At 40.5% G+C, this 23,668-nt stretch overlaps 1 protein-coding gene across 3 annotated transcripts in view; it reads left to right on the top strand.

The window, feature by feature from the left end:
• Positions 1 to 23,668, top strand: part of Pde4d (phosphodiesterase 4D) — an 851,276-nt gene that overhangs the window by 444,126 nt on the left and 383,482 nt on the right. The gene's annotated exons all lie outside the window — the stretch shown is intronic.

A 23,668-nucleotide genomic window follows, 5' to 3' on the forward strand; every position in this document is an offset into this window, starting at 1 on the left:
TCTTTGGTGTTCGTATGAAAACATGTTGCTCCATCTAAGATACCATATACAGAATGAGTGATGTACTTTGCTAGAAGAGCCCCAGGGAGTGGTCAGAAGCCCTGAATAGTTGATTCATTTGAGCTTGTCTTTGCTGAAGGAAACCAGCATCTTCCCCATCTCAATCTGAGGACAGATGTGTTCCTTATGGTAGTCACACATCATAGTGGGCCTATACTATACTATACCAGCATAGAGAACAGGTTAACATGGAAGTCACAGCACAGCAGGTCTATACCACACCAGCATAGAGAATGGGTTAACATGGTAATCGCATAGCACAGCGGGCCTCTATACCGTACCAGCATAGAGAATGACTTAGGACCAGGCTTTGAGTGACTTTGCTATTCAAGTGACTGTCAGAAAAGAGAGGCTTCTCCTCTCCCAGTCCTCCTTCAGCCCTCTTGCCACACCCCTTTTGGGGGAACTAAAAACAGGAATCCTATACTGGAGGTGCAGAAAAACCTCTTAGTTCCTAGGCTGTAAGACGCCATCATTTATAAGAGTTTTCTAGGAGAGCCAGGTGCACTGAACGCTGCAGGACACATGGGGAGAAGAAGCCCCTTCAGTCAGGAAAATGGAAGTTTTGAGGGAAGGCTTCCCTAAGATGGAGGCACTGGGAAGCCACCAACAGTTGTCTCACTATCCAGACAACTCAGCATGAGCTAACTAGGTCATTTCGGGTGTACTACTCACAGTAAATCACTACTCACAGGATACTTATTCCATAGTAACAGGCCTGATTTCTTGGATTCACCTTGCTTGATCTCCCAGTATAGCCGGCTTCTGCCAATTCTTATTCCAGATAATTTAGTGTTGTCTTATCCCACTGTCTTCTGTAAAGGCAAGATAATGAAGACTATCCCTTTAATTTGTGTCTCTGTGTATGTTAATTTATTGAGAAAATTTTCTATAATTTCATTTAAGAGAATGTTGCAATGGGATTTAATCTATTTCCTGTGTATTTTAATATTTATATTTCTTTGCAATTTATTTAGTCCACTTAAGGTATGTGATTTTTGTTCCTTTGGATTTTCACTTATGCGGTTGTTCTAAGTGCTTTCTAAATCCTCTACAATTGCACGCTCCATGTGCAATGCTTCCTTGACATTATATAGCATATATAATTATTATACTGATTATATATAATTATATACAAGGCAGCATCTGTTGGAAGGTCCTCTGGTAAGGAGTTGAAGTGTGCTTGCTCCTGTTAGTTCTTGGTCTTAGTTTTGTGCCTCAGCAGGGAATCACGTCCTTGTGTCTAGGTGACCAACCACCTCCTGTGTGGCAGGTGCAAATTATTGCCTGGGATTCTGGTCACCATACCATGTAAAAATATGGGCCTACAGTGGAACAGGTAGCTGGCATCATCTAGCCTGGGAACATGAAAATTGCCCACAAAAAATGACATAGCAACATTGAGCATGCTGATGCATGAGTCCTTAGTTTGTCAGGTAAGAATACTGGAGCCACACCAAGAAGTTGGTAATACTACGGTGCCATGGGGATTTGACTCACGTTGAACCAGGGGCTCCATTTTATAGAGTTGCTTAGAAAGCAGGCAAAGGACCATTTTAAAAACAATGTCGCAAATATTGATGTCGACGTGGAGCAGGATGAGGGTGCAGGTAGAAAAGAAAAGAACCGATGGGAGAGATAGAAGGATTCGGTGAAGTCCAGAAGTCAGGATAAGATAACTGGGTAGACAGAATCCAGCAAGAGAGGCTGGAAGGAGGAGGAGATCCTTGGTTGAGCTTGAGACATTTGGGGGCTTCTCTAAGTGGAGCCTTCTGTGTGCCAGGTATGCAGATGTGTCTGGAGTTCAGAAAAGAAATGGAACCAATGAGGCTGACTGTGAACTGCCCATCACAGGAAGCCAGGGGACTTATTAGAGTCAACATTGCCCTTGGTGAGGCGAGGAAGGCGAGGACACAAGAGCTATTGCAAGGGAGAGCTAAGGAAGAGACTGAGCATGAAACACAACAGAGTGAAGAAGAGGTAAAGAAAATCAGTACTGAGGAAATTAAGAGGAAGGAGGAAAGGGATTGCAGAAAGTAGGGCACACCGGAAGGAAGGGGAGAAGTGTTCACTGGCTTCAGGGAAGCCCATGTCAGTTGGGGAGGGAAATTCCCACAGTGGCAGGGGCAGAAAGCAGGCCAAGGCTGGTGGCAGTGTAATACAAGGGGAGAATGGAGGCAGTGAAGGCAAGGAAGATTTATGACTTCAGGAAATGAGGCTTGTTGTAAAGTGGCGGTGGTAAGGTTTTGAATAGAGAGATTGGAAATGAGGGTTTTTTAAAAAGAAAAATAATTCTGGATAATCAATGCCTTTTTTTAACTTTATGGGAAAGATTTGACAATAAATAAAAGAACAGAGGGATAAAAGTTAAGGCTGCTTTTTAGATGTTGTAAAGAGATCAGATTTACCTGAGTAGGTAAACGGGGTGAGTGTGTGTGTGTGTGTGTGTGTGTGTGTGTGTGTGTGTGTGTACATGTACATGTGCACGCATTGTGTGTATATGCATGATGGAAATAATGGCTGTGAGTGTACATGAGTTCATCACATTGGTGACTAGACCTGGATGGGCTTCTTTTGTTTGCTCTTTAGTGGGAATATCATCTGCCATGTGTAGGAAGTGAAAACGCAAAGATTTTTCAAAGAAGAAAGAATATTTGCTGTGATCTTTGGGAAAACTGGGAGATGGGCTGCTTAATCATTGCCAGAATTTAAAAATACCCATGTGATTACATGAAGGAAAAGTAGGCAGTCCTGGCCTGGTTCCCCTTAGCCTTGCTGCATTACATGAACAGCCTTTGGCCACTAGAGGGAAACAGCGCACCCTGCATCCAAATGCGTATCTGCCTTGTTCCTTTTGTCGCTAGTTGACACTGGCAGATTGATATACTGAGTAGCAAGTCTCTTGATATGAATCAAGATGATTTCTTAAAGGAAAAAGAGTTCTAGCACGTCTCTCAGACGCACGCGCAGCTTACAGAGCAGGGAAAGGCTGTGGTCCCACCTAATGGTGACTGGCTGTCACACCCAGTGGGATGTTCTCAGCAAAACATCTCTTCCAAACCTTAGCTTCGGAAATGCCAATGAGTTGGCACTAAGAGATCATTTACATAGGCAGGATAGAGCTTTTGTCCTTGCATTTTATCTGAGAAATAAGCCAGAAGTTATATTGCTGTAGAGAGCAACCTGATAGAACAAAATGCTGGGAAAAAACAAACAAACAAACAAACAAAAAAAACCCCAACCAAATAGCAAGGTGTGCGTAGCAGCTGGATTCTGTTACTTGGCTGCCATTTGATAAAGCTATGTAAGTGTGTGTGTGTGTGCGTGTGTGCATGTGTGTGTGTGTGTGTGTGCTCTTCCGTAGATGAAGGGATAAGTTCCAAGTTCAATCTGGTCTTTCAGAATTTCCAGAAATAACGTGGTATAAAGTGAAGTGATTTGGGAAATCGGCCCTCCTGTGGAGATCCTCACCACTTCCTTGTTCAGATGGAGAAGTCAGTGGAAGGGTGAGAGTGAGCAGCATCTTCCTGTCCCAACAGCTCCAGCTTCCATGACCACACTCATTCCACAAGAAAATGGCAGAAAAACCTAACGATATTGCTTAGCAGATCCATCCCAGGTGTCTCAGTTACTGTCCTATTGCTGCAAAGAGAGGCAATATACAGGGCAGCTTATAGTGCTCGGGAGGATTTGTGGGAGAGAAAGGTTGCAATTGTATTATAATCTCAAAATCAATTTTTTTATTTTTTTAATTTATTTATTTATTAAGGATTTCTGCCTCCTCCCTGCCCCCGCCTCCTATTTCCCTCCTCCTCCCCCAATATAGTCCCCCTCCCTCATCTGCTCGAAGAGCAATCAGGGTTCCCTGACCTGTGGGAAGCCCAAGGACCGCCCACTTCCATCCAGGTCTAGTAAGGTGAGCATCCAAATTGCCTAGGCTCCCCCAAAGCCAGTACGTGCAGTAGGATCAAAAACCCACTGCAATTGTTATTGAGTTCTCAGTATTTCTCATTGTCCGCTATGTTCAGCTAGTCCGGATTTATCCCATGCTTTTTCAGACCCAGGCCAGCTGGCCTTGGTGAGTTCCCGATAGAACATCCCCATTGTCTCACGAAAGCATTTAATCAGGGGCTTGCTCACAGTTTCAGTGGGTGAATCCATGGCCAATTTGGAGGGCTATATGGTAGCAGCTAGGCAGACATGGCACTGGAGTGGGTGAGTCCGTGGCCATCTTGGAGGGCTGCATGGTAGCAGCTAGGCAGACACGGCACTGGAGCATTAGCTGAGAGATCAGTTTTGATCCACAAGCAGGAAGCAGGAGAAACGGGGCCTGACTTGGGCTTTTGAAACCTCACAGCCCACCTCCAGTGACTTGTCTCCTCCAACAAGGCCACACCTCCCAACCCCTCCCAAACGATTCCACCAACCAGGGTACAAATATTCAAACATGTGTAGATATAGGCCATTCTCATTTAAATCACCAAAATTACAAGAAAATGGGAGTCAAAAACCAAGCAGCATGGCTTAGCCATTCTATCCCAGGTAAATGTGGGTACCAGTGGAGTGCTCTGAGTGAGGGCACATTAGCTGCTTAGCTTTGAGCATGAACTACATCTCACATCAGCATCTAGGTGTCTCAGAACATTACCAGCATTGCTCTTCAGTCGGTAATCTTTCCTATTGGCTAGGAGGAACCTCTGGACTTGAACTTTTGGGGTCAACAGAAGTATGTAGAGGGGAAAGGTGTAGGCTTGTACCGTATGCACCTAGGGAAAGGGCTTCTTGTTGTTGGCCTGTGCGAAGTACTGTACCCTTCCACGTCCTCCATGTTGACCCAAAGGAAACACCTTTCAGGCTCAGCACTGTAAAGATTGTTCTTTGAACTGCACATGGCATTGAATGTGCTAGGAATTTTAAAATGTTAGCAATACAGTATAACAATACCCTGGTGTAGTAAAAATGTAAGGAACTCCATAGCCAGCCCAGCCAGCAATCCATTGGCACTATTTATAGGTGACGGAATGCTAGGGCACAGAGAGCGAGAAGATCACAGCCTAGAGCACAAGAAAGGAGGTGTTGGAGGAAGGAAATTGGAAAACAAACGAAATCCCTCTTCACTGTCATTAGGGACTACTGGGGCATGACACAGAAATCCCTGCTTCTGTCAACAGTCAGATGCTTAGGGCAGAAGCGATGGAGAAGAAGGGGGAAGAGAGAAACATAACAGAGAGAGTAAAATCGGGGCAAGGCACTAATACACACCAAGACATTCACACTGCTATAAGCCCTAGACTTAGCAACATCACATTAACAGTACCATGTCCAGAGACGTTGCTGTCGTAATGATGTCTCAGGAATTCCCCTTTGAGGCTTCCCTTCAGAGCCCTTGTTACACATTTTGTTTCAATTCCTTGATGTCTTATCTCCATCTGGGAAAGGTAGAGCTGGTTCTCCGAGGCTGCCAAAAGTTCTTTGGCAGTAAATCTCTGCTTAAAGTGGATGATCCAGTTAGCTAATGCCAAATAGGGTCAACATGGAAAGTAACTCTCAAGAGGCTGTCGTCTTATACACCCTAGAAATGGAATGGAATGATAGCTCCCCCGAGACATGTCCCCATGACTTTAACTCTAGCGTCACTCATTTTCACTCAACAAACAGAATCTGTTTATCCACTGAAATAAACTATTTTGGAAATACTGGTTTGAATTTGCTATGTGGCTTATAGGTTTGGGAAAGTCTTCATACTATTTCATAGGGATTTTATTTAAATGAACATAGGTAAAATAGCCTATAGATTATAAGTATTGTTTATATAATGTTTCATACAAGGTTTATATTTTTATATGAAAACATGCAGATAGCACAATGGTAAAGTTAAATTTTTCTTGCTCGTCTCCATTGTCAGTTTCTTACTGAGCCAATGCCCTCGTTATATTAAAAATCCAAATTGTCAAAATGTGCTAGGGGAGTCTTTCAGTTACCAGAGCTATCTTTGAGCCAGCCCAGGGGATTTCTTTAGATCTAGTGTGTTAGTTTCTTTTCTGCTGCTGCAATAAACTGCTACGACAAAGCGCAACTTAAGAGAGTAAAGGGTTGAGCTTACTAGACAATTCCAGGGGGGTAGAGTTCATCCCTTGTCAAAGAAGCCATGGCAACAGAGCAGGGTGCCGACTGATCATATTTTATGTGCACTCAAGAGGAAGAGAGAGAAGCAAGGCGAGGCTCTAACCCTGCTGTCTCTCTTGTGGGAGTGGAGAAATTCCATGTCTCAGACTTTACCAGTGCTCAAAAGAAACCACATTTCAACTTTCATGGGGCACGTTCTACATTCGTTAGATGCCATATCAAAGGGAGTAGCAAAGACAGAGTTGGGTGTATGTGAACCTCTGTGCAGGAGTACAGATCTGGCAGTCTGTAAGTGACAGGAACCGGTGTGCCCAGCCCACCCTGGGCTTCTTCCATCCACCACACTTTGTTTCCCTCCTCCAATAACATCACTTTCCAGTTGACTGGCAGCTAGGCATGCTGAGATGCATATGTTGAAAGCTTGGCACTGTCCACCACAGTGTGTCCTTCTATGGGTGGATGTTAGAAGGCTGATTCATCATCGGGGTGCTTCCCTGTGGAGAATCACTGCTACACTCCAGTGAACGGTATCTCTCGCTCCTAAGACCCGGACTGAATAAAATACAATTCTCTTCCTCTTTGCTTTCTGGCTTCTCTTCTCATGACTCTTCTCATTACACATGGATGCCATTGTCATGTCATCTTTATGTCTTCCTACATAAGATGTCTATCAGAGCTGGGAAGATGCCACTGAGCCTCCCAAACCAATAAGACTGTTTTCTTTTTAAGAAGCACCTTGCTTCATTTAGTTTGCCATAGCAATAGAAATAAACTGATGATGCTAATGGAGACTGCCCAAAGTCATCAGCCAGGATGTGAGCTTGCCGCTGATGGGCTGGATTTGATTACTGCACACTGCACATATGTGTTAAAATATCACATTCAACCCTGTTAACATGTTGTGGAATATGCATAGTTAATATATACTGATAAAAATAAAATAACATATACTGATAAAAATACCAAAACTTCCCAGAGGGCTGTCTTATTTATCTCATTATTGTAACTGATCTCTCTTTGTACCACCTGCTCCCAAATAATGACACAGAGACTTAATATTAAGCCTGAAAGCTTGGCCTTAGTTGGCTTGTTCCCAACTAGCTCTTAAATCTTAAAACTTATATTAACGCATTTATATTCAACTAAATTCTGCCATGTGACTCTTTACCTCTCTCCCATACTGTATGTCTTACTTTCTCCATGTCTGGCTGGTGAATTCTCTGCCTCTCTGATTCTTCCCCAAGCTCCTCTCTCTCCCTGGAAGTCCCACCTATCCTGTCCTGCTTAGCTATTAGCCATTCACTTTGTTAAGCCAATCAGAAGATGCTTTAGTTAGGTGAGGTAAAACAGAGATATCATCACACAATGTGATCAAATATCACACAACACAAAATATTGTAAAAATAAATATTGTATATCGATGCTAAGAGACAGTCTCCCTTATCTATTATGAGCTTCCAAGCAGCATGGCACTTGAGATATCATATTCTATATGAATAAGGTATCACTCCACAAAGGCAGTAGAGAGTAGGTTTAGCCATTTTGCTCCATGGTGCCAATATTTCAGCCTTAATTGCTTATCAAAGGAAAGACATTTCTCCACTGTACCACACAAGATAGCCTATCTATTTTTCTTTGTTCTTATGCATTTCTTTTACTAAGTAAACTCAGCTGGGTAATTTTTTCTCCCATTGTTTTTTTATATATATAGTTATATACAAAATGTCAGGAGAAAGAAATGAACACTCCTTACTTGAGCAAAATTATTGATTTAGAATGTGTAGTAACAAAATATAAGCAGAGGTCAAATACCCAATGTATCTACCCTGCTAACCCACATTCGTGCTTTAGAAAGCCCACTTGGATGGATGATTTCAAATATGCTTGTACCATCTGTTCTCTTGAGGTTTAATATTGTCTGTGATAGAAAAATAATCATGTTAAACAAATCCTAGATATAGGGTTCTGCTGTTCATGATGGGAATGGCGTTGGTAATTCAGGTGACCTCGCCTCCTTTCCACGCAATTACATCATTGATTTTCCTGTATTTGAAAGGAGACCAGCAGAGGACATGAGATTTCCCAAGTGGAACACACAGTGCAGAAATTCTGCCATTTCTTTTAGAGAAATAAAACAAATAAATAAATAAAGTGTGCACCATATGCTGTGAAGTTGGCATCAAATACGCTTTGGGGATGGTACGAGCTGTCCAGACATCTTTGTGTCAGTTTTACGAGAAATGATCAAACTGTCATCCATAGTCAGGAAGTCATGTGATCAATTTCCTCTTAGCGATTCTGTGTTGTGCCCGGAATGATAGAGTGTGGGAATGTCTGTGCAGATCAAATGAGATTGCTTCAGGGAGGGTGTCGGTGTTTCCTGAAGTCTTGCAACATTTTGTGCCTAACTCGCCAACGACATAGTGGTTTACATTGACTGAAAATGTATGTATTGAAGTCCTTCTCCCCATTAGAAATATTGTACACTTTGTAAGAATAACAGCCATTTTATTCTCCTTTTGTGTCTCTCAAAGTGAGGTTTAGTAGGGGAAAAATCATGATTAAAAGCATTGATTTTCATTTGATTTGTGCAAACTCGTGGCACAGTGACAGACTCTCACCATGTTAATTCACATGTGTAGGACCACTGTCCTTAACCTGGCCTGTCCCTGTGTGACACTCTCTGGCAGGAGGGTTAGGGGTGGTTGCTGAGGATATTTTGAAGGTCTCTCTCAATGAGATCCCAGAATTGTTGGTGTCTGCCCTTTCATCAGGTTCCTTTCACGAGTACATGTGTCCCATCTGCTGCTTTAAATTTAACTGCAACTAAAACAAATCTTCCTGAGAGACAACAGGATTCAATAGACATCATTATTCTTTGTAAAAGTCTCTGGAACAGGCCATTAAATCACCGTGTCTTCTCCTCTCCAGGCAAAGGGTGTCATTTATCTAAATGCTCTTCTCGGTCACTTTGCTTTCTCCTTGGAATTTCCTCTAAATGTCAATCACTCTTCCCCTTAGGGATTAGGTTCTTGTTTAGCCAAGGAGTCTATAGCAGAATGAACTCAAAGACTTGAATGTTGTAATTTGGCATTTCTTTTAAGATGAACCATATATACTTGCTGTTGGCCAACTATGTATGTATGTATGTATGTATGTATGTATGTATGTATGTATGTATGTATGTATGTATTTGGGGAGGCACTTGGGGGTTGAGTCTAGGACCTAGGGAATGCCAGACAATCATTCTACCACTGACATATATCCCCTTACCAAGCTACATTTCAAGGTCTTTTTTTTTTTAAAGAAAAAAACATCTTTTTATTTTGAGATAGGATTTCACTGAGTTGCTCATCCTTGCCAAAAGATACTCCGTTACCCAGGAAGACTAAACTTGTCATCATCTCCCTGCCTCTGCCTTCCAAATTCCTGGGTTACCAGGCTTGTTGTGCGCAAGTCTCCAGTTATATTACTACCTTAGTCTCCGCTAACCTGATTGCTCGTTCTAAAAGCAATCAAATAACGTCTGATGGGTCTTCTAAGTTATGTCATGTCTACTTTTCTCAGGAAACTTCAGTTCCATTGATGAAAAACACCTCGTCTTAACCCCTGTTGCCATTTCAATTTCCTAATATACAAATCCTCATTCACAATATCACTTTGCTGATAAATCATGAAAATACTGTAACAAAATGTACTTTTATTGGGGTAAGGTATTTTAGAGCCTCTTGTGGTATAACCATATAATGGTGACTTTATTGGTTAGTTGAAAAATCCAAATAGATATGTGTGTGACTGTTTGAACTATATAAATTAGAAATTTTGAGTAGATGATTTTTCTAAATGGTAGATCCTCCATTCAACAAGGCAAGCACAGCAATGTAGACTTGAAAGAAACAGTCAATATCCAGCAGAGTCACAAGTAATACCCAATATTTGCTATTTAAAATAGGCAGGATTTCAAGATCATAATTAGTCTGAAATTAAGAATCTGTTGACACTGCCATAAGCCACATTCTCCAATATGAAAACTGAGGCTGAGGCATCTTCTTTCTGCCCCACAAAACTCATAACACACACCAGATAATAGATTTAGTTCTGACACCACGTTTTAGGAGAAATTGACAAACAGGACGTGTCATCCTGGAAACAAGTTTTTAGGGTGGTGAAACCTCTGGAAACGTGCATAAGCCAGATGTGATGGTACGTGCCACTAATTCCAGTACTTAGAAGGTGGAGACCCAGAACACAAACTTCAAGGTTGTCATTGGTTACAAAGCAAGCAATTTTAAAGCTAGCTTAGGCTACATGAGGTCCTGTCTTTGCACATAGGTGTGTGTGTGTGTGTGTGTGTGTGTGTGTGTGTGTGTGTATACACTAAAATAATTAGAGGTTCAAATATAAAGAGTTTCAAATATTAGACTATGTGGCCCAAAATGGAAAACAAAATCTCTAGACGGCTGCAGGGATCTAAGGTGTAGCATCAAGGAATAGTACTCTAAGGTCAAACAATCTTCAGTAGTTAGATCTGTCCGAAGATGAGCCTTCTGCTCCATGCGGCAGTTGGTTGCTGAGCCAGGCATTGATGCTGTCTTCTCTTTGTTTAGCCTTGGAAGAAGGCAGCACTTCAGCCAACCTCCACCTGGGAGAATGCATTGTGTGAGAAATCCTCAGTATAGAATTTGACAATTCCAAGCACTCAATAGTCATTTTAACCATAAAAATTCTTGCAGTGGCAGCCCATGAATTTATATGCTACCATTGGTGTAGTGAGAATAAGAAAGAATGTTTAAACTTTCAAAAGCTATTTAAAAATTTTGGTGTTTTTATTTTACTTTCTTTTTTATTGTTTTTATTGAGCTATATTTTTTTCTCTCCCCTTCCCTTCTACCCTCTCCCATGGTCCCCATGCTCCCAATTTACTCAGAAGATCTTGTCTTTTTCTACTTCCCATGTAGTTTAGATCCATGTCTGTCTCTCTTAGGGTCTGCATTGTTGTCTAGGTTCTCTGGGATTGTGAAACCAGCTCTGTCCCTAAATAAGGCAGATAATGGCATCTTATGTTAATCAGGACTGACTTAGTCATAATTTACATTTTCTATAATTGTCTTTACATTCTCTTCTACCTATGTTTTGGATTCATTCATCAAATTTCACAAGAAATCAGTGGGTTTGCTAAATCCCAGTTGCTTATACTAGACTATCTAGTAACTAAGACAGAAAGAGTTCACCAACAAAGAATTAGAGCATTACCGGAAAAAAAAATGGCTCTCTTCCATTAATCAAAGAAGATGTTTCAGTTTAGGGACTTGTTAAATCTCAGTAACGGGTAATTTCTAAGTCATTGAATTTATCCCCTTTGTATAAGAGATTTGCTGCCTCATGGTTGCACCTGCTACATGTTGAAGGCATCTTCTTTATTTGCTTTGTAACATACTAAATATTGCTCCAAGCACTGCACATTCTCACACTTACTTTCATGCCTGTATCCCCTTTATTTCCTTTTGAGTCAGTCATCATGGAAAGGTCCAAAATCCATGGGCTCATGGCAGTGAGGCAATCCATATTCTTGTCGCCGTCACTGAAATCCTGTGACCATCCCTTGCCGTTTTCTTTCTGTCAGGTATCATGCTTTAACTAGAGATAGTTCCACCACCCTGCCCTGATGAATCAGTTCCTTGAAAGCAGGAGCACCTCTCTGGTATGTTTGCTTCTAAAGTCCTAATCCCCAAAATAGGAACTTGACAAATGTTTGCAGAATAGAAGAATAGAGCTTAAGTATCATAGAGACAATTGTTAAAAGGCACAATTTCTCCCCTGTGGCTATCTATGCATTCTATGGCAGTTCAGGGTTGTGAACTAAATTCACTTGACTGTGAAACCAACAACCTCATTCATGACCTCTTTTTCTATTATAAACAACCCAGGAATTGTACTGAATGAAGTTTTGATAAGACTGACATCCCACGGCTGTGTGGATTTTATTGCCAAAAGATGCTTTATGTATATCTAAACTGAAGAGGGGATCTGGGTCATTATTCATCTGGATAATCTCCCTCTTCTTCTCTAGACTTGATCCATCTCTAAGTTTATTGTGAGTTTTTCTGTTATCTACCATGTTTCCTGGAGTTGTCAGGATCTGAAGAAGGAAAGATGAGTAGCATGCTCTGTTTACATTTGCACTGCTTTTGTCCATATGGCGAAGGCAATCATGAAAATGTACACTTCCCAAGTCAGTTGATAACTAGATAATTTAAAATCCACACCATGCTTCTGAGAGAAAGAGGGGACACTCATTTAATAACTTTCAACACAGCAGCTGTGTATTACTTAGGCTAAGTGGAGAGCATTGTCCTAGACTTCAAAAAGTTGATGGTAGATTATATGTATATGTTGTAAAATATTTGTTGAAGATGTGTCACATTTGTTTATGCTGCGGAATATTTTTTTAATGATGCAAAGATATGCTTCATTCTTTTATGTTATATTTGCTTAACTCTGTGAAGGTATGGCACTTTGCCTGTTAAAACACCTGATTGGTCTAATAAAGAGCCAACCAGCCAGAAGCTAGGCAGGAGATAGGTGGGGCTGAAATGCAGAGAGGATAAATAGGAGGAGAAATCTGGGAAATGATCGAGGAAAGAAAGAAGAAGGGGGGGGGCACCAGGGGCCAACCACACAGCTGCAGAGCCATGAAGCCACACAGCCAGACACAGAGTAAGAAGTAAAGAAAAGATATACAGAAATGGAAAAAGGTAAAATCCCAGAGACCAAAGGGAGATGCAATAATTTAAGAAAAGCTGAATAGAAACAAGCCAAGCTATGGCTGGGTATTCATAAGAAAGAATAAATCTCCACAAGTGTGATTTATTTGGGAGCTGGGTGGTGACCCCCAGATGATTAAAGATTCAAATAAAAGCACAGGTTGTGTGTATGTGTGTGTGTGTGTGTGTGTGTGTGTTAATGAACATTTACTGGGTACCAGCACTGTATAGAGTAATATATTAAACACTGTAGAACTATGTATATGGCATTCATTATGCTTTACAGATAATTTAAAGACAAATATGCTATGAACTTGTCTACTTTGTCTTATAATCTGCTCCATAAAAAATAAAGACCATTAAAATTAAAATATAAGGAAAAAGTGAAATAATAGGTTCAGTACAAGGTTAAGAATTGTATCCCATTGGGGGCGACATTTGGGGGTTATAGAGAAACCTGGCTCGGGGGAAACTCCCAGGAATCCACTAGGATGACCCCAGCTAAAACTTCTAGCAATGATGGAGAGGATGCCTGAACTGGCAATCTATTAGAATTAGAAATAAACCTAATAATAATAAAAAGAATATTATCTTTCAGATACGTTCACTGTGCTGTAGTGCATTTCCTCTTCTTTCAGAATATCCACTGGAATTAGTTCTCTCCTGAAGCATTCAACTGGACATGAAATGAATTATTTATATACAAGTATTTATTTTTCTTTGGTAGACATCGCACCATCTACTACTATGAATACAAAAATCCATGTTCAGATAATACTGGCTGGCTGACTAACTGCAACAGAAAAATGAATCAAGAGATTTATAAAGGTGCAGGGGAAGAAGCAATTTTTAAAAACCATCTGGCAAATAAGTACAGAGTTGTGCTTGCCAAAGATGCCCCTCTTTGCTCAACTTGTCAACAAAGGATGAACTTATAGGATGATTATTTTTCATCTTGCGGTTTTATAATGATGCAAAACATTTGATTATTTGGAAACAAGTTAAAAGCATTTCAGTTCTCTCCTCTGGCTCCAACTGTTGGAAATTCATTAAGAAATGAACATTGGCAACACTTTGCCTCTTGGCGAATGCTGTGCTTTTTATGTCTGAAAGTGTGGGAAGTAGTGTAGGACATCTGTCAAAGGAATCATGTTCTCAGATCCTGTAGTGTATATTAAACCCACTTGTTTCCACTTCCTTACATCCTAAAGCAAAACTTCTCTTTGTTTAACACTGAAATAGCTGGTAGCAAAAGAAAGCCCTGAATCATGTGGGCCTGCTTGAAACATTAATGAAGAAGCACGATTTTCTTCTGCTGACTGGGCTGCTACTTCAGTTCAGCCTAAACTTTGGTCTCATTTTAGTATTTCAAGATTAGACTACTGGCACACAGTGTGCCTCTGTATTCTTTGTAACTGGAAAATTAAGTCACATCACCAGAATTCCCAAGAACTTATTAACATCTCGGATGCGAACATTACTTGCCAGAAGTGGTTCAGTTACCTTCATCAGTGAAGATTCTGATTTGGATATGGGGAAAATATTAAGGGTAATTACCCAGTTTCATCATTTTGACAGATACATGATGTCCTCACTGACCCAATGTTTTATTTTTCCACCCTCAGTGGGAAATAAAGAAACACGGATCTTTTTTACTAGTTTAGAAAACACTGAAACAACTTCCATGGCTCTTAACTCTTTATCTGTAGCTTTGGTATTCCTCCCTGATTGTGACTATTGTGTACAGGACTTTGAGATGTCTGAAAGCTGTATTTACAGAGTGGATTACCAGAAATTTCCAATGCCTGACCAGAGATGGATGACCATTCATAGAAGAAGATTTGCTAACTAATTAACAAAAGTTTACTTCTTAATGTGCTTCCAAACACAGCAGGATTCTATGTTTATTCAAATGGTTGATTGTCTGATTGGATAATTTTTATTTATTGAGCTGAAACTGTCAGCAGCAAGGCAAGCATTTGTCACTTACCTCTAATTAAAATCCACACATTCTCAAATCTCTATGAAAAGGGAGTTTTTGTATTTGCTATTGCATTTCAGTGGATCCTTTGCAGAAGAGAATCGGATTTCCTCACAAATGCAGTCTATGGGGTCTGTATTTCTTCCCGTGAACCTCAGTAGTTAACATTAATAGCTCTGTAGAGTAGTAGAGAAGCAAATTAAGGGAGGAGGTAAGTAAATTTTTAGTACACAAGTATTCTGCTACTATAGTTGCCTTATTTAATATGTCAGGCAAAAAACCGTAATGCTGACAAAGAAAGTGCAATGGATACACAAGGCATTGTATCGTCTGCACCAAATTAACTGTTACCTAACTCTTACTTTATCTCCCACCATTCATTGTGACTCATTGTGTATCTAAATCCCTTGTGAAAAAACGTGCATGCCAATATGGCCCAAACTCACGTGGTTATGATAATTGCATGGATTATTTCATTCCACTAATAATCTCTCTAGAGTCTAAGGAGCAGCTGGTCAGTGTTAGCCATCTTTCATTGCTGTTGTCAATGTTAATGATATCCGTGTCTCTATCACTTGAGGCTTCAGTTATCAGTGGTCAGATCATTTGATGGATGGTGTTAGTCCTGGAAAATACAAGGAGCGGAGTATGGAGAGAGGGGAACTGTACGAAAAAAGAGTAGATAAGAATCAAATTATCAATGCTCAATGAAGCATCTGTGGGCCTTCCAAGTGGAGTTTTCCTGGCAGTAGTTCATGTTAAAAAGCAGGAAGGTATGGACTCTGAATAAAGATATGTATGTTTTATTTTGGTTTTTGTTTCTGGTGTTTTGTCTGTTTGTTTGTTTTTTTTTCAGTACATAAAAGGTATTAGAAGAAATATAGATAGTAGAATCAGCAACAACCCAGAAAGTTGAAGAGACGTTTGATCTCCACCTTTCCCTTGGTAGAATGTAATCAGGGCTGCCTACCCTACTCACATTACAACCCCTAAAAAATGATTGTTGATGTTTGTGCCCTGGTATGGGCATGGACAGGTGATGTCTGCTGTCCTAAAGAAGTTCTGCCAGATTCCCCAATTGTCAAATTCAAGCCAGACTAAAAGCCAAAAGAACCTTCTTTTAGTAAATGCCACTGTCTTTAGAATGTGGGAAATCCTGAGGCCTCAAATCGCTACTTGCTGGCATCTGTATTGGTAACTATGCTGGGCATTTCCAGCTTTAGCACTAACACGCTGTAGGAAATTGATGTTCCACACACTGCTGTGTTATGTCTACCTTTGTCTGAATGGCCTCAAGAGTTCAGGCTAATGGTGTGATGAATGGGATTTATGTTGGGCTCCATGCTTGTCACCCATGAATCAGAGTGTGCAAATCTGCACAAAATAGATGGGTCAGAGTTTTCTTAGGAAGAGTTTAGCTCTGGTTTTGCTACCAACCTGAATGGACTAAGGTTCTCGCCTCTCGATGAGACTCAGTTCTCCAGGCTGTTTTCATTTTCTCAAAGGTCAAGTGTCCAGCTACTCAGTCTAGAGCCACAGCCAGGAAGCTGTTGAAAACAGGAACATTCTGTTTTCCCCACCAGGCCACTTCCTTCATACCAGCCAGAGTTCTCATCGACTCTGGACACTTGGCAGGTTGCATCTTCACAGTAATCCCTTCTCATCCCCTTTTATGTACAATTAATCCCCGGGAGTCCCAGCCAGAATGTTGGTAAACCATTGCACAGGTATAAATGGAACTGTCCCTGCTAAGAATTTCACCCCTGAGAGGACTCATGTTTCCCCTTGGGGGAAATTTTCATGTGAAAATTATTCTCTGCTACTGTACAAAGCTCTGAAGTTATCTTGCTTTCTTGAGCCATTGTTGGTAATACTGTGGAACAGAAGAGGAAGTCCAATGGCCCCTTAGATTAGATCCTGCTGTCATGCATGTCAAGGTTGACAGTCACTAGGCCCCACCCCCATGTGATAAAATTAGGGATGCTATCCCAGTTATACAATATTATTTCTTTATAACCCATATATTTATACTCCGGTGCTTTCAGATTAAGAAGGATGACCTTACATTTGTAGGCACCTTAATACGAGCTTTGCAACAACAAGGAATTCTGTAAAGTCACTCTGTATTATTGAGATTGCTTCATGTTTAATGTTATGTATGTTTTATCACTTTCATGGTATGTGTGAGCATTTTATATGCAAGATTCCCCATGTCTTGTGTGCCCAGGTGTGCAGAGGTCAGGGGTCAACCTCGTCTATCATTTCTCATGAGCCAACTCTTTGGTTTTCTGAGACATCACTTCTTAATGGGGCTAATCATTCAGCGTAGGCTGGCAGGCCAGCCAATAAGCTCCAGAGATGTGCCTTTCTCGATTCCCCATCATTGGGATTTCAGGGAACTGACACCACACCTGAGTTTTTACGTGAGTGCTAGGGATCAAACTCAGGTTCTCAGACTTGCGGGACAAACTTGTATCAACTGTGTATCTCCAAGACCCAGTTACCTGTCTTTACACTATAGAGATACAGACTTGAATAACATAAATAATTTTTGTGATAGTGTAGGGAAATTGATGTGCACCCACAAGATTTATGGAATGTGAATTGCCATAGCCATTGAGAAGAAAATGCTTATAATTTTTACCTAGTGACTAAATTCAGAAATAAAAAAGGAGCTATCTGGAAAATAAATGAAATTTTTTTCTTATTAATAGAATCTGAGCTTCTAAGTACCTAAAAAGAACTAGTTGGAGAAATATTAGCCAAATCATGCTATGTGCTCCCATGTATTATAAAAAAACACTCACCAGACTGCCATGCATGGACTTTAAAATTGTCCATTAGGTACAAAAATATTTACAGATTGTGTGTGACAAGATCCAAATTCTCCAAACCAAATTTCCCCAAAACATGCACAAACATGAACAAGCACATTTACATACACACATGTACATGCACACATATACAAGCACATACACATGCACGCCCATGCACACACACATGTATGTGATATGTATGTTTGTATGCACACACATATGTATGAGACACACATGTATGTTTGTATGCACATATTACTGATATGTGTATGTGGACATTGCTGAAACATATTTGGTAGCGTTAATAAAAATAAATATATTGGTAAACATTAAAAAAGAAAGAAATTAATCTGAATTAAGAAAAGACAGGTTTGTTTCTATAGTTCTGTGTCATGTCATATGTTAAAATGAATATGGCCAGACCTGGTGGTTACCTATCTCTAGTCCCTACAACTTGGAAGATGAGATAGGTGAATTCCCACATTCCGTAAATTCACAGCATTCTGGGCACAACGAGAGCAACATCATGTTTTTAAAAATCTTACATCATCTTCCCATGATTCAGAATATATAAAATACAATGATTAGATAGAAATATTTATTTCAAACACAACAAGTTTTTTTGTAAACTTCCTGAATTTAAGTTGTACCCATTTTCTCAATTAGTGTCTGAATTTAGCCACTATTGTAGAAACAATACAATTTTCTTTTTATCACACTGGTTCTAAGACTTTATTTTCTTGAGACACAGTCAGACTACATAACCTTGCTTGACCTGGACCTAGCTAACTGGAACACATAGACATCTGCCTGCCTCTGCTTCCTGAGTGCTGGAACTAAAGGTGTGCTCCACCACTCACTTCCATGATGCTTGAGTGAACTCTTTGTGTATGACAGACAAGATAACTAAGATGATTCAGTGGATAAAAGTGGTTGTTGTGAACGAATGACCTCCTGAGTTCAGTTCCCGGGTCTAACTGAGAAGATAGAGAACTGACTCTAGTGGTTGGATGTTCTCTGATTTCCATGCACAAGACATGGCACCTCTACCCTTGTATACACACACACACATCATATATGAACACACATCATACATATACACACATCATACATATACAAATGCGCACATATACATCACACATACACATATACCTTACACACACATGCTACACACATGCACACACATCATACCTACACACACTTCATGCATTCACACATGCATGCACATACCATACCTATACACCCCCATACATACAGACATGAAAACATTATACATATAAACACCCATATACACACATCATACATCAACACACAGCATAAATACAGATGTACAATACACAAACAACACACTCTTTATACATGAAAACACTAATATTAACACCTTTTACAGAATTTGTTTATCTATATTCAAATCCTAACTAAGAAATTGTCTTCACAGCACTGTCTTCTACCTCAGATTCTGAGGGATGCCGTTTTCTGTGTCACTCAGGCTAGGGTCAAACTCACAATCCCTCTGCCTCAGCTTCCGAGGGCAGGTATTTCAAGTGTTCACCACCACATTCAGGTAAAAATCATTTCTCACCTGTCAAAATTGCCCCGTACTCGACATGCCTGCTATCTCTAGTGGCACACATAAGGGCCCGGGGTGGCTTCACTGGAGAAGATGACTGAACGGTCTTAAAAGCTAAGGGCTCTTAAGGCTGTAACATCATCCTGAGACCGATGCCTTGGGCAGAATTATTTGCAATCTTTTCCAATTTCTCCAGCTTGTCTTTCATTGTGTTAAATTAACAAAGGCATTGCTTCTAGTTTTTTAATAGTTCTTCACACAGAAAACAGAGAGAATTTGCATTTCTGGGTATGGCTAACGAAGGATGGAATCAGGAATTAGGTAGTATTGTCACACATGTACTTTTGTTTGTAAGTTTTCTGCCCCCAAGAGGCTGAATTCACTGCCATTGTGAACTCAAGTTTTTATCCTGATAATTGGAAAGCCACCATAATCACTTCCATGTGCCCAGCCCATTTTCTAGTATTTTATAGTCAGAGCAATAATTGATTTTGCTCTGCCTATCACATGCACACTTGCTATATAGGCAAACAACTGGCTATTCGACCACTATTGCGTTAGGTTGTCATCCTCCGAGACCTTAGAGGGAAATGGACTAAAGCCTGCTGCCTCCTCAGAGGGTAGCTCTGAGTGGAAACAGGCGTTTGTGGAGCTACAGAATTTCTTCTTCCTCTGCTCAGCCAATGAGTGGCTGGAGCACAACTCTGATTAGAAACAAGCAACAAGCTTCCGTATCCATGAACAGAAACCACGGCAGAACATGTAGCCTCTGAGAGACACCCGTTTACTCTTGAAGAAAAAGCAGCACCCAGCGACCAGAGCAGCGAATGGCCGACATCTACTGTCTGACAGGTTCTTTCCAGCCTTCCCAGGAATGCTGAGCTGGCCACCGAGATTTGCTTTTACTTCCTGATTTTTTTTTTGGGTACAATGAGTCTGCCAACCGGCTGTGAGTACCTACGCCTGGGGAAGGTGGCTAGGTTCCGGAGTGCTTATGTTCATGGATCGCCTTGTGCAATCAACAAGCCAATTGATATAAAACCACAGAGGAGACGGTAATTGCTTTCCCTTCCCCATGCAGTTTGTCAGTAAACGTGTGTCCGCTACCCTTTGGGAACTGCTTTGGAGATCGGCTGATCTGTGAGGGTTGGGGAGAGGGCTTAGTTGTTAAATTCAGCACACTGGGGGAGTTAGGAAAAGATTAACCAGAGAGGAAAGCTGACAGATAGTCTTAGTTTAGTTTAGTTTGGCCAAACCTAATCCAGTTTCAAGGTCTGGGGATTTTCAGAATCCGGAAAATTGTTAATGTCAGTGTTACCAGCAGTATCATCCAAGATGATAATTGGAACGGGGATTTAGCAAAATAATGGACTTGTTTATTAGCAACATTTATTTCCAGATATTCAAGAGTCCAAACTTCTCTTTAATGGCTACATCCAGTAATAGATGTGGGATAATTCCTTGGGAAGCATATGTTACCATGTGGTCACTCCAGAAGAGACCAGTAGATTTTTTTTTTCTATCGAGAAGTTGTAATTTCTACATCTGTGTTCCAGAATTCCGCTAACTCATACTCCCCACCCGTCTGCCAGCCCCCTCCCTCCCGGCCAGACAAGCAAACTTGCGCCCTGTGACTTCAAAGTTGAGCTCAGTATTTTCAGAACAAGGGGCTGTAGGCTAGACGGACCCTTTCTCCTCCCGCAGATTCATTGCAGTGGCAGAATAGAGGTGCATGTGACTAACATGTCTGGAAATCATTTCTCGGTGTTATTTTAAATAAGATTATCGTTTTATTCAGCATTTGCCAATGAACTAAGAGGACTGATAAAGACGCCCCATTTCCCTGTGAATAACAGTGCTCCTAATTTTATAATTTTCCAGAGAAAAAATAAAATAAAATGAGCTCTGGAAGGCATTAGATCTTACTTCAATTGCCATTGCCATCCTGCCGTTTCTCTCCTTCTCTTTCTGATATTATACACACATAGATGTATACACATTACTCACCGATCATACACCTGGCTTGATTTGACATTAATAGAAATGTTATAAATGTGAAGGCACATTTTCCTTGATGAAAATGAACTTTTCTACTTCAGGAAATATTACTATTTCCCAGGAACACCAAGTCTTTCCCACTCAGCTCTGGCCCTATGTAATTCATAGTGGGTTAGCACCTATGATCTCTTATGGAAGCTTTTTATTGTTTCTCAAGTCCCCAGCATGGCATGATCACTGTCCACACCTCTACTGCAGGGTGAAAATTCAATCCCACACAAGCTACCAAAGTCAAGTATAAATGTGTTTGCCTGACCCCTTGTTGTGTGTGTGTGTGTGTGTGTGTGTGTGTGTGTGTGTGTGTGCACCCGCGCGAGCACATGTGCGTGTTTATACTCAGGAAAGTTCTGGCTATTTCCAATTGATTTCATTTATTTTTAACTAAAAAGCACCCAAAGCGTATTTGTTCAGCAACAAAGATAAATTTAGATTTGTAATGCTCAATTAAAAACAAAACCAAAAACCAACAAGAACAAAATTTTTTTTCCTTTTTATTTATTTTTTATTGAGAAAAAGGAAAAAAAAAGTTTCCCCTTCCTCCCAGCCTCCCATTTCCCTCCAATGAGGAGTGGAAGGAGGGAGAAGATGAACAAGGAAGTCAGGACCACGAGGGGTGCACCCACCCACTGAGACAGTGGGGCTGATCTATTGGGAGCTCACCAAGGCCAGCTGGACTATGACTCAAAAATCTTTTATGTATTGTCTCTGAATCTCAAAGAGTCACATATCAGGAATTTGAAAGCATTCAGAAACTCAGTCCTTTGGTTGATTTTCACTGTGTGCTACAGTTTTAAAATCAACCACCACAATGTATCTTTCCAGAAAGTAGTTTTAAAAGCCCCTGATAATAATCAATATTTTTGACACAGACCTTGGAATTTGTAAGAAAAAAATCAGATCCCCTTTTACAGTCAGTTGAATGCTTTCTTCTGTAGCAGATATCTGACTATATCTTTCCTTTTGCACCGCTGCCCCATGGGACTGAGATAGAAGTCTGTACGGAAAGCAGTAGCTGGGCAGGATGCCTGAGCGATGAGAAAACATCCAAATCCCAACGCTTTTTATTCTGTAGCTATTGTGTCATGTTATAAATTTTTACACCTCTCATTTTAAAAAAAAATCATGGAGAATTATATTAGAATCTCAAAAATAAAAGGAATATTTTTAAAACTTATAGAGAAACTAATAAACCTGCAATAGTGGTATCCCATGAGCCTGGGTTCATCAAAATCTACGGAAGATGATTGGTCACTTTTCAGGATGCCTGTCCGAAATCATCTAAAGTTAATGAACAACATCTACGTACTTATATTTATACAATAGGTCTTAGGGGTTTTGACTAATAAAAAATTGCCTTTCTGACTTAAAACTGTGGGAAGGAAGGGGAGGAGAACGTGGAAGGAAGCAGGGTGCAAAGGAAGAAGACAATCTTTTCTAAGGAAAAGGAGATCCCTGCATAGCTGCACATGCTTGTAACCCAGCATTTGGGATGTGGAAACAGGAGGATCAGGAGTTGAAGACCAACCTTAGATACATGATGAATTTTAAGACAATTTAGGCTACATTTGACCCTGTCTCAAAAAAGTAAAAACAGGCAAGGTCATAGTGGCATACACCTTTAATTCTAGTACTCAGGAGGTAGAGGCAGGGGGATCTCTGTGAAGTTAAGGCCAGCTTGGTCTGCAGAGTGAGTTCCAAGACAACCAGGGCTACACAGAGAAACCCTGTCTGGAAAAACTAAATAAATAAATAAATAAATAAATAAATAAATAAATAAATAAATAAATAAAATAGTAGAAATGCCAGATATGAGAGTTTACTCATATACATCCAGTACTTGAGAAGCTGAGACAAGGAGATGGCAAGGAGTTTGAGATCAGCTCGGACTTCCTAGTGAGTTGAAGGCCATCCATGACTAAATAATGCAATCCCATCTCACAAAAGAAAAAGGAGAGAGAGAGGTAAAAGAGAAAGGAAGAGGGGGAGGGAGTGAGCAAGAGAGGGAGGAAGGGGGGAAATAAAAAGCAACCATGCGTTTTTTTCATGCTACCCAGAGAGTTATAATATTGAGTTGATAAAAAGAAATCGGGCTTTGTAGTGAAACCCATGCGGGGAAATGAAGTTGGGAATCTAATATAGGAATTCGAAATACCGTTCTAGTTAAATCCAGGTATAGCCTTTCAAATAACAACTTGTAGAAAAAAGGTGTGTTAAAACACAGAAAAATAATTTCTACCTTAAAAATCAGCGGCATTGGAAGTATAATCATGTGATCATGTAAGAGCTTCCCATT

The sequence above is a fragment of the Microtus ochrogaster genome, chromosome 19 (genome assembly GCF_000317375.1).
Source record: "Microtus ochrogaster isolate Prairie Vole_2 chromosome 19, MicOch1.0, whole genome shotgun sequence".
NCBI classification, from domain to species: domain Eukaryota; kingdom Metazoa; phylum Chordata; class Mammalia; order Rodentia; family Cricetidae; genus Microtus; species Microtus ochrogaster.